Here is a 12,827-nt window from a genome sequence, read left to right as displayed (position 1 = left end):
GTGGTCAAATGAAAGGTAACTTTAATAATGACCAAGTCATTGATTTTTCGTGGCTTTATTGGCATAATTAAAGCTAATAACTCGAAAAGGAAACTGATATTATTAACAATTTTGATAACGAATCGCTTTTATGTAATATTTATTTTGTTTCATTATTGGTTTTTATGTAACATCCAGTTTTGCATAAGATACAAGGTTTATCTATTTGCTAAATGGTTATTTTCCTTCACAATGTAATTGTAGGCACCAAATACAGGAAAGTAAATAAATCTCAACTAATTGTGAGTAGAAAAGAATTACGTAGAGAACCCATCCTATCTCTTATTGTAGTGATCAGAGATACCAGAATTTCTTCCAAATCAGTTTTATCTCTTCGGTTATTTGTGCGTTGAACGGATACAAACAGAGAAAATAGGTCCAAGACTGTGGAACATGGTGACTAATGGAGTACTGGGCAAATCTACCTGTTATCTGTGACACGGTTTCTTTGTAAGGCCGTTTGAGTTACGAGTATTTTATTGAAAAGCCATGAGAATAGGAAATGGGCTGCGTCGCGGAGGCTGTTAAATTAATTGAAATCGATTCTAAACGGGCATATTGGTTTTTAGACGATGAATGAGTAATTGTTAACCCCGCAGATTGTGGGCAAATTGAATTTCTGATTGTATGGGTGGTAAAATGGAGGTTATAGAAGATTTATATTACCAATAAACTTAATGGATATTTTAACATTTAAAATAATAATTTTTAGTAGATATTCGTAAATCATTTATATTATGGTAATTACTTTAATAATGTGACACATTGTGTGGCCTATTTAAGAAAATGGGTATACCCCCATAACTTTTTATACTAATATAGATTAAAATAATACTTGAAAATATGTATTGCCTTGTTAATTATTAACATTCATAAATATTTTAATTCTAAAAAAAGTGCATATCCTAAAATTAAAAATCTTACACTTTTAAGACTAATTCAAATGCACTGAAGATCAAAATTATATTCAGTATTTTTTATTTGGACTATTCTACTCGATAATGGCAAATCTGATTTTTTCATTTTACTTAAAACGACGTGAAGAATTAACGTTTGCTCGATGGTTATAAACATATTTTGTTAGAAAGGTGAGTAAATTATGTATCCAACGGTATCTAATTCGTTTCGATTGGAAAAATATAAATGAGTTTATAATAAAATAAACTTAAAATAACATGTAATTTTTGTCGATTTTCTGTCATTATAGCTACTTAAGTACTTGTTTTCAACAATTTCAGTATGTTTTTAATCCAAAGCCTATACAGTTAGAAATATTTTACTGGTAAATCCCGAAAAACAATGCAAATCGATGAACAGTGACTGCATTTCCTTCAATAGGGTTGCAAATTTAAATGGTATTTCTTTCCTGAAAAACAAATTTCTTATATTAAAAGATTCAATTGATTACACCGTGTAATTAGAATGGTTTTAATAATGATATCTTCAGGGAGTTTTTAAGACAACACAAAAGCTTCACAAAATTATATCAAAAAATTTTCAGTTGATTTTTACTGGGTTAGTGAGAAATTTAGCTACTTGAGTAATTGTTTACATCAGAATTCACAACTTATTCTTTTAGAAATATTTCCTGTTAAATCTTGATAAACTGAGTAAGTCTATGAAATTACACCAGTTTCAAATGATTCGCACCGAGTCAAAGAGACCAAAATTATCATTTTAGATTTACAGGTAAATCTAATTTAATTTTCTCTTAAATAATTTGGTTTTCTTCCCCGAAAATTCTAAATAGTCAAAGACAGAAAAAATAAATCAAAGCTTCAGAATTTAGCAAATGCTGGAACACCATCGATAGTTTCTTAAGTGAAAATATCTGATCAATAGAAAAAGTAACAGTTCAATTCGAAGCTTTTCACATGGCTGAAATAAATGGAGCATATAAAATATGGCAGTAAATCTTACAGAGCAGGGTATTTTTCTTTCCATAGTAACATTTTCTTTTTTTTGTCTTATATATATTTGTATCAACGATTAAGTACTTACTTTTATAATCGAATAAACTAACGATTAAGAATGTAAAGGTTATTGAAATTAACTGCTGTTGAAAATCTAATGGGCAAAACAACTGAAAATCGTCAAAAATGTAAAATTGAAATTTGAACTTTACACATCACAGACTATCGAAATTTATTAAATCCCAGTTTTTATAGTTTGTCTAGTCAGTTATTCTGTGGTCTGGAAAAATTTGTAACAACCAACATCAAGCAACTTGAGTTATTCTATTTTTTAATGTATGAATATCATTTTCTTTACTTTTAAATATTATATTTTTGTTACATACATACACCATACATACAAATATATTAACAAATTTGATGTGTGCTGAAGAAGGTACCACGCACAATGTATGGAGCATTTGCAAACCATAATAACTTTTTCACTGTATATAATTACACAAGATATTGTTTGTCAGAAAAATCATATTAAAATAAAAATGAAAAAATGTGATTTTTATTAATTATACAATCAAGTGATTAAATTTACCAGTTTTCATGTATACTTAAATTAATATGTCGAAGAAAATGTAAGTGTATTCTTTTGCATCATCCCCATATAATTTAATACGTCTCCATAATTCCTCTTATGTATTTATGAAACTGGAGTAAACCATTAATTTTTGAGAACCCTATAAAAAATAATGAAAATAAATAACTTTAACGCTCTGTTTCTTCGTAATTGTCAATTTTTGTACTTGTAAGGCAAAGATAAGGCAAATCGATGTATTTTGACCTCAAAAATTTGTGGTAGAATTCTGTACGGGTTCTTCGAATGTCAGTTTTTCTTTGCTCAGAGAATATTTGTAACAAGTCAACCAAAAATATATGAACTTGTTTTTAACCAAAATCCTATTGAAAATTTTAGTATTATTAAATAATATTACATTAAATAAATGACATAATCCTATGTTTTAATCAACACTTGGTAATTATACAGATAAAACTGTGTAAGTACTTCAAAAAATGAAACAAGCAACACATTAATAAGTAGATCACGTACCTTTAAGCCTTCATTTAATAATAAAATATTAATTTATTTTTGAACGTAGTAACAAATAACTATCGTTGTTTATACGTTAACTTTATGAATTCATAAAATTAATAATTATATTAAAAATTGATAAAAGACACTATAAAATTGGAGACTTCAACGATACATAAGAAAAAGAACTTTTACGAGTGTCCGTAGCATGTAAATGTTTTATTAACCATTTTATGTTAATCAATATATTATATAGGTATAATATAATGTTTAATTGATTTCAATTCATATATAAATAATAAAATACGCACATGACATCATTTTCAACCTAACCTACCTGTGAAACTTGCAAATGTTATCTATTAACTCCTTAAGGCACGTTCATAAAAATAAACATTTATTAGCACAAACTATTTATTTATGATAATTTTTAAAAGAGTATCATAAAAGTACAATGGATTTTCCATGAACTTCTGTCGAACAAAAATATAAAACCCATAAATTCCATTGCTAGAACATTTACATGACAATGTTCTCAGCTCACGCTCCCTTTAACTCTTTCGCTCAGTAGTAAGGCAGTGATCACATAAATTATTTTTTTTTCCACCGTCCGATTAGAACCTGAACCCGCAAGGTTCCAACTCGTTTTTTTTCTGTCCGTTTCTATTTAAGGACGTCCGTCCGATTTTAACCTCCATTTCTGCCACTTGATTATATGTTCTATACACGTATATGTGTCAATGTTATTTGATCTTTGAAACATCTGCAAATATTCGCCAAACACAAACATGGCGTTACCATTGCTTTATATGTCCGTAAGTTTGTGAATGCGGTTGAACGGACTACTTTCGTAGGCGAGAAGCAAAATGAATATCGAATACTTTCAATGGAATTAAATATGATTATTTTTAGTTGGTCTAGGTCAACAGATGTAAATGTAATATTAGGTACCAGAAATATGGAACGCAGTTTATTATATACTATTAAACTGTACCAGTCTTTAAATAGCCTGTATTAACAGAATTAAATTATTATTGAATATTTCATAATGATACGACATTGTTAAAATATTAAATCACCGTATAATATTTTAATGACAAAAACTCCTTATTATTTATAAAAAAATGTACAAATTACGTACTTGAATTTTTACACTTCAACACCTGCCACTGATGTTTCTGTGAATTAACAATTATTAACTAAAACTGGTGTTTTTATAGCTGTATTTTGTTCTAAAGTACGCAACATTTTTATAATATTATAAAACTCAGACACTTTAACAACTTTATTTTAAAAACGTGCTTATCATTAATCATATTAATTAAAAAGGGTATGAAAAAAATTTCTAGAACATCCTGTGAGATGAATTCAGAGGTTCACAAGTTTAAAACAAACATTCATACATTACTATTTGTGTCACACAACAAAACAAGTCACATGTGACATGAATATTCATAATTATAGTTTCGTTATCGATCAAATTATTTAATATTCTCTGTACATAATCATCTGCGGAGTTGATACGGAATCACAAGGTTTTAAGATTTTACATACTTCCTGTTCACTTAAAATTATAATACATTTATGATATACCTTCAAGGACTCTTTATTTAATCATAATGAGAATAGATCAAATCGTCTTAAATTAGTGTAATTTTTATTAGTCATATTTATGCATTTATTATATAATTGTGAATAATCATTACAATATATAATTTTGCAAATTTTATTTCTTTTTACGTATAATATGATAAGTTACCAGTATATTATTTTTAAACAATATATTTTTCTAATAATAAATTACATATGTATTATTGAAATATAAAAAACAAATATATTTATATGATTATAAAAGAATAAATAAAAATATTATTAGAAATGCTATATAAAAATATAATAATGGCCAATAAAAACTCATTGTTTGTTTAAAAATTGTTTATTTATTAATATCTGTGATAAAGGCATTTATTAGTTTTAATTTAAATTACTACTACATACTTTACAATGTATTTTTTGTTTTAGGAAATCCCGTTTAGTGTTTATTCTTGTTATTTATTTTTTAATTATTAGTTTTATCGGTTAATAATATAATATACATAAATGTATTTTGAAAATATTTTATTAATTCTTAAAATTAAATGTTTAATTTTAAATAAAAATATTTTTACAATTGATAATTTCTAGTTACTAACTAAATAATATGTATGTATACGTATTTATCATCGCCGGTGTGTATCGTCAATCAAAATAAAAAATTTTTAATTTTACGTTTAATTGTAAATAAAAATATCATTAAAATTGACAATTTCTAACTACTAAATATTATATTTTATATTTTTATGTGATTATGGTAAGAGAAAACTGTATATTATTAGAAATACATTCTTTCAACCAAAGTTTTCATTTTTATAAAAGTGAAAGAAATTTCTTAGTTTTATTTACACTAATTGAAAATTATTTTAAATTTTTGTTAATCTTTAGAGAAAACGATAATTAAATATTATTAGATATATATTAATTCATTTAAATTCAAATTTAAAAATGTCCTATTAATTTTTTTTTTGAATTTAATTTTTTTCGTTTTTATTTAAATTAACTAAAATAATTAAAACACTAAAAAATCTTATATAAATATTATATAAATATTATTAGAAATACATATACTTTGTATTTTAAATAAAATTCTGTTTAGAACTGTTACTTCATTCTTCAAATTAATTAAATTATATAAGAGTTTTTTAATTTAAAAATTAAACATTTAAATTTACTGCTAATTATTTATTGTTATCTCTTATAAAGAAATTATTTAGTTTTCATTTAAATTAGTTAAAAAAAATAATTTAAACAATATGAATTAATAAAATACTAATTAAAAGTAAGTTTTCCTTTAAAAAATATTTTTTATAATTAGTAAATTACTTAAAATATCATCTTTGTGTATTTTAATAAATGATATATAATATATTTTTAATAAACTTTTGTATTGTCGATAAAATTAAATCATTTCAATTAAAAATAAAAATAACTTTCATATTGACCATAAATATTATTAGAAATACATGAATCAATAATATATTAAAAAAATTAAATTATGTAAGAATTTTTTAATTTTAAAAATTAAACTTTTCAAATTTATGTATAAAAATTGACTATTTCTACTTACTAAATTCAAATGCATCCTGCATTTATTTATAAAAAAATAGCTTATTTATTATTATCTTTGATAAAGAAATTTCTTAGTTTTCATTTAAATTAGTTAAAAAAAATAATAATTTAAACAATATAAATTAATAAAATCTATTTAAAAGTTCTTCTTTAATTAATATTTTTTAATAATTAGTAATTGTAATATATTGTAATAAATAATATATAATATATTTTATAAAATTCTAAATAAAATTCTGTTTTAAAAGTTTATTATATTTAAAAAAATAAAAATATATTTAAATTTGTCAATTTCTATTTAATAACTATTTTTATATACGTGATAATTATAAATATGATTAAAAATACATTTCAAGTTCAAATTCCTAAATTAGTTAAAAATAAACTAATTTAGAGTTAATTTACTCTTAAAGAAGTACTATTTTGATATATTTTTTAATTATTAATTAATAATAAATATATTTTTAATAATTTTTTATGTGTCGTCGACAAAATTAAAACTAAACATTTTATATTTATATGAATATAGAAAAAGAAATATAAATAAATATTTTTCCTCTTATACCTTTGAAATAAATAAATGTCTTAATTTTAATTTACATTTAATAATTAATATTATATAATAAATATAATATTATAATAAAATATCTGTATTGTATTCATATTAAATATATTTTTTTCATTAAAGTTGAAAATGAATGAATGATATATATTTTAAAAATTAAATTTTTTATATATACTACGTATTGTTAATAGCAATTTTATATTTTAAAAATTGACAAATTCTACCATTATACTCACACATAAACGAAATAAAATTATCAGAAATAAATAAAATATAATAATAGTGATAATACTAAATAATATAGATGAAATAAAATATTCCTAGTTTACTACTTTACAAAAAATAGCTATTAATATTTTTGAATGAAAATTAAATATTCATGACTAGTTCATTTTTAAAAGATTATATTATTATATATGTATAAAAGAACTAAAATAAAAATTTATTTTTTTAAATTATATTAATTATTTTAGAAATTATGAAAAGATATATTTTAGATTAGAAATATCTTATATATTCTCTGAAAACTTGAATGTTAAAAGATATATAAAACCCATGCTAACCATTATTCAAATAATTCCACATGGTTGGGTAAATGGTTATTTAATCCATTGTAAAATTAATTAATAATTCGAATGAAATAATAAGGAAAACATGAAGTTTTAATTAATTATAAATATGTATATATTAGTCTTCTAATTATAAAATTATTAAACTTTTGAACTAATTTTATAAAATTACTGGTTTACATGTTGTTCAGATCCACGATTAGCACCGCACACATGAATAGGGTGTGTGTCTAATGTTTTAAGTTAATTGATATGTGCCGTTTTCCTACTGACTCACATAGAACTCAATGAAAAAAGAAAAACAAAATCCATCTACAATTGACGATTGTCATCAGATGCGACACAAAATTAAAGTTAATTATTACGACGGCTGTAAAATGCAGCAAGATAAACCTGTTTCCATAAGAAATTAATGTGCATATTCCGAGTTTCACTGCGTGACACTCGCATCAACAAAGCCGCAATTCTGCAACTCACCTAATAATAAGTCGATTCGGCGTTTATTGTTTTATTTTATTTTTAAATTCCATGTGCAGCATGTACTTTTCGGGGCCGTTTCGTACAGTCACTCCAGTTAGAAATAATATCCACAAGCACCGGCCAGACACGTTATTTCCACCACCACACAGTCAAAGAGTTCACGGAATGAGACCGAACGTCGACCGCTGTGTGTTTACCTGTTCGTACTGCAAAGGTATTGAGAAGACTGAATGAGAAGAAATTGCCAGGCCGCGGCCGGTCGGACAGCGGTCGAACTCTGTGTGTGTGTTTGTTGTTGAAATTTTAAGAGAACGCTGCCGCATGGGGCCTTTTGTGTTTCGTAGGGTTGAAAGACGTGATCTCACAATGGTGTAACTCTCTCAACGGTTTAAGCGACGTGGAAATAAACTAGTTTAATCAATTCATTAAGCATTTTTGTATTTTAATAAACACGTTTTTATTAGATTTATTATTTTTATAAAAATTATAATATAAATAGAGGGTGGTTCTAATCTTAGCACTTCTTTTTTCAATTTATATTTTCATTTACAACAAATTCTGGATTTCAATCGTTTTTTCTATCTTCATTCATTTTTGACATTCTTTTAATATATTAGTAAATATTCATTTTAGATACACACTATATTAAAGCTACTATCTTAAATATTAAATAAAATGTTTAAAAACTAAATTATTTAAACATTTATTTCTTTTAGTTTATTTATGTCCCACACATTTCTCAAGTTCATTATGGGAGAAACTGTTTTTATTTAGTTTTTTTCTAAAAACCAAAAAAATGTAAACGACAAAAATAAGCGACTCTAGTATTTTTCAGCATGAAAATTATATTTACGTTGGGAGTTATGCTTCTTGATCAACATTTTTCGGAAGATTTAAAAAATAAAATTATTATGGCCTATAATTCAAGATCGCAAAAAGTCATAAGCAAATAATTTCTTGTATCAAAACAAGTGGTAGCGAAAACAATTGAAAGGTTTTGAGTTCATGGTAGTGTGGAGAATCGAACACGAAGTGGGTGAAGCAAAAAACCTCAAGAACATCGTCGCATGAATATACTCATTACAAATAATTCAAGGATGTGCAAAATTCAAATATTAAGAAATTTAGGAGATAATTCAATTAGTTCGAGGGCAATTCAGGGTGGTTATTGGAGGTAAAGCTTCAAGAAAGACGTCCAGCAAGAGAAAAGCAAGATTTCTTTTCGCTCATAGGCGTTGAAACTGGACATCAAGAGATTGGAAAATTTTTAAATTTATTTTTAGACGAATCAGTTTCATATTTTCAGAAGCGATTTCTGAAAGTTTGTTTATTGCCCTAAATGCAGCGGACTTCATCCAAAATATGTCACAAAAATTGTTAATCATGGAAGTGGCAGTGGTATGGGCCCAATTCACAAAATAGAAGGCAAAATGGATCGTTTTGTGTATCGCAACATTAGAAGATGTGATGCGAACCTATTGTGAATGAGAAATGCTGTTAAAATTTATAACTCATCAAGACAGTGACTCCAAAAACATTGCGTGTTAAAAAATGGTTTGTTCAACCTAAAATCAATGTTTTAAAGTGGCCAGCTCAGTCTCCCGATCTTAATCCAAAAGAAAACTTGTGGGAGATTGTGGATAAGATTAGAGTAAATTGCATTACAAATAAAGCAAGTTTGTTTGAACAAACCAAAAATATTTGTATTAATATAGACTAGCAAATAATATCCAATCCAAATTCGTCTATGCCAGTGTGAGGACGTTATAGCCAATAACAATAGACGAAATATTAAATGTTAGGTTATTTACATTGTTTTTATTTATTTATATTTACGAAGAGTCGCTCTAATTTTGTTGCTATAAAAAATGTTAATTTTCTGGTTTTATTTGACGTGACATATTTCGTCAATAAATAATATAATTTATATATGTGTGTTTTATTATTTAATGGAACAATATCAGTCTCGCAAGTTTATATTGTTTAGTATTTAAACAAAAAGAAAGTCGCTCTAATTTTGTCCAATACCGTATATGATAAGTACATATCAATAGATAATAAGATTCTGCGTAAAATGATATAAAAATTTTATTATTTATTTATTTATTTATTTATTATAATTTATATGAAATAACAAAATTGGCACTTGAAGTAACAGAAGGAGAAACTACAATACTAAACACCCTTTACATTTTTGCAGTGACGTCTATTCTTTAAGATAGTATAGTTGATCGTGTGTGTGAAATATTTGTATGCTGCAGTATATCAATGGAGAATAAATTTCTGGGACGAATAGTGTAAAAAATTTAAGATAAATTAGCGACATTAAAAAAAATAAATTTCTGAGAAGAATATGAAAAATGCGATGAAAAAAAATTATCAATTTCCCTGTAAAAAGATATGAATCTGAAATTTTAGATATAACATGCTACAAATATTATGGGTGGTGTGAAAAATATTATGGTGATTTTATTTAAAATATTACAGTTATTAGTATTTAGTTTGCAAATGAAGAAAGTGAAGAAAAACAAAATGTTAATTTCCCTTTACAGAGATAAATATAACTTAAAATTTTATATGTTATATAAGATATACTACAATATATTAATAAATGAATATAATCCTGTATGGAATGACCGACTGAGATTTTTTCTTACATACAAGAAAACGGAAATACTTCACATCAGCTAAACCACCTTAGTTCTAAATTAAATTTAGCGTGGCGTTTGTAATATTAATCCTTCTATTAAAGCATTTAATGACTGTGAAGACATTTTCCTCCATCAGATTCCTCCATAACAAGAAAAATTCATAATCTTAAACCAAAACAGTTCGATTATAATCCCTCTTCTAATAATTCCACTGTTGAAGATTATGTTAGTAGGTTAAATTTTGTAGTCTTTCCCCTATCTCTGAATCGAGTAAATTCACACAAATATATCAATGGTTCAGTTTACTATTACAGTCATTCAGTTAACTTATATTATGATGTTCTCAAGTAGTTTAAATTATTCTAATAATAACAATGGATTGAAGTTTATTATATTTGTGTTTATTTTGTTGCATTTGTATTCATTTATTTTTGTTTTATATAGTTCAATTTATCGTCCAGAAATGTTTCCCATTTTTCGTAGGAGGTTGGTACTTCTTGGGCAGTCAGTCTAGGAAGTGCGAGTGAGGTGCAATATAAAATTATATATATATGAGAACATATCTTAAGGTCAACTTTAGTGGTGTTATTTCAAGGAGATACTTTATCTTCCTGGAAAAGGATTGGAATTGCAGTTAGATCCGTTAGCTTCCCACTGCCACTGGCTGGTGGAGTGGTACTGTGCCCCAGGACCAGAACAAGGTGGACTTACCCTGGGAGGATTACGGGTCTCTTTAGAATTATTTTATTATTGAAATTTTTATTATACGACGGTGGTCTGAAAAATTTCCGACCTCAACCCAAAGACGGCGGAACTCGTCAATAAAAGCTAGTAGTGAACGTAGTTGTGCATTTTTTGACAGTTACTCACAAAGTTTCGGCCAGTTTGGAGTTGACCGTCGTTTAGATGAGTGGATGTGAGTGTTTTTGTGAAAATAAAAAATCTGAGTATTGAGCTGTTGTTAAATTTAAAATTTTTCAAGGCAATAAGTCTATGCAAATCAAGGATGAGTTGGACTCTTAGTATGGGGACTTTGCACCATCATTTATCACAGTCAAATTTTGGGTAGCTGAATTTAAATGTGGCCGTAAGAGATTGGGGCATAATGAACATTGTTTTCAAAATTATTTAAAAATTTTAAATTAAACACCCATATTTAATGTCTCAAATTTTATTGAAGTTTGCTATAAAATTAAATATAATTATAATTAACATACATTTTTTCCTAACAAATAAATTTTTTAGACAGAAATACATGTTTATTTAATTACAATAATTAACATACAATATATAAGAAGAAATTAAGAAATTTCAGATTTTTTTATCGTTCAATATACAAAGTATTATTACAATTAAGAAATATCAATATTGGTTTATAATGTGAACTACTTTTTTTCTATGTTCGTTACTAAGATGTTTATTTAGAAATAAATATTCCCGAATACTCTTTGCTGCATATTTTCTTCGGTGGAAATTTCTACACCTCTTTCAATGAAAATGAAATTAATTGTATATAATCTCTTGTTACATCATATCTTAAGACCAACTTTAGTGGTGTTAATTTATGGAGATCTTTGAAATTAATAAATGTTTCTACATTTTTGTTTGTACTAGTTGAAATAACGATTTCAGTTATTTTAAATATTCTCCAAAAATGATTTTCTTCCAATTTTTTACAAATATCTGCACCATTTTTAATAAAATATTTAATTAAATGTACAGAATCATCTTCCATTGCATGCAGAGCGAACATTAACGGTGTCACTTCGCATATATATTCTTCATCAATTATGTGTATTTCTTCTAAATCTTGGTAGTAATAAGGAAATGACGTTTTTAATGCTTCCATTATATAGATTTTTATTAAACAAAAGTGATACAAAATATTATGCCAAATTTTTCCTTTTTGTTAATATTGCCACTATTTTTCATTTTCATCATCAATCATGCCTTGGTCTCTTCACTAAAACTAGATTTTATTTCGTATGTGATACTTTTAATATCTTCATTATTTAAATTTTTGTTAAGACTTAAGTGTTGCCAAATATTTCGCCCAACTTTGTCTTTCTCGTGAATACTACAGACATTTTCAATGAAATATTTCATTAATTCTACAGAATCATTTCGTATTTGTTGAGCAGCCAGCATCAACGGTGTCATCCCTAGTAGAAGTTCTTCATCCATCATCATGTCTTGTACTTTTTCACTGAAACGAGATTTTAATACGGATGTGATATTTTTAATACCTTCATTATTTAAATTTTTGTTAAGGCTTAAGCGGTGCCAAATGTTTTGCCCAAATTTATTTTTCTTGTGAATATTACAGCCATTTTCAATGAAATAATATTGGAACTAGATTTT

General features: G+C 25.7%; 1 protein-coding gene across 1 annotated transcript in view; it reads right to left on the bottom strand.

The window, feature by feature from the left end:
* Nucleotides 1–7,995, bottom strand: part of LOC109596057 (storkhead-box protein 2) — a 152,486-nt gene extending 144,491 nt beyond the window's left edge. The window contains exon 1 of the mRNA XM_049966653.1: nucleotides 7,813–7,995. The gene's annotated coding sequence lies outside the window, so the exon portion shown is untranslated. The remainder of the gene's footprint in view (nucleotides 1–7,812) is intronic.
* Between the last annotated feature and the right edge of the window lie 4,832 nt (nucleotides 7,996–12,827).

This window comes from Aethina tumida, chromosome 4 (genome assembly GCF_024364675.1).
Source record: "Aethina tumida isolate Nest 87 chromosome 4, icAetTumi1.1, whole genome shotgun sequence".
In the NCBI taxonomy this organism is placed as follows: domain Eukaryota; kingdom Metazoa; phylum Arthropoda; class Insecta; order Coleoptera; family Nitidulidae; genus Aethina; species Aethina tumida.
This window is presented reverse-complemented; position numbering and strand designations above follow the sequence as displayed.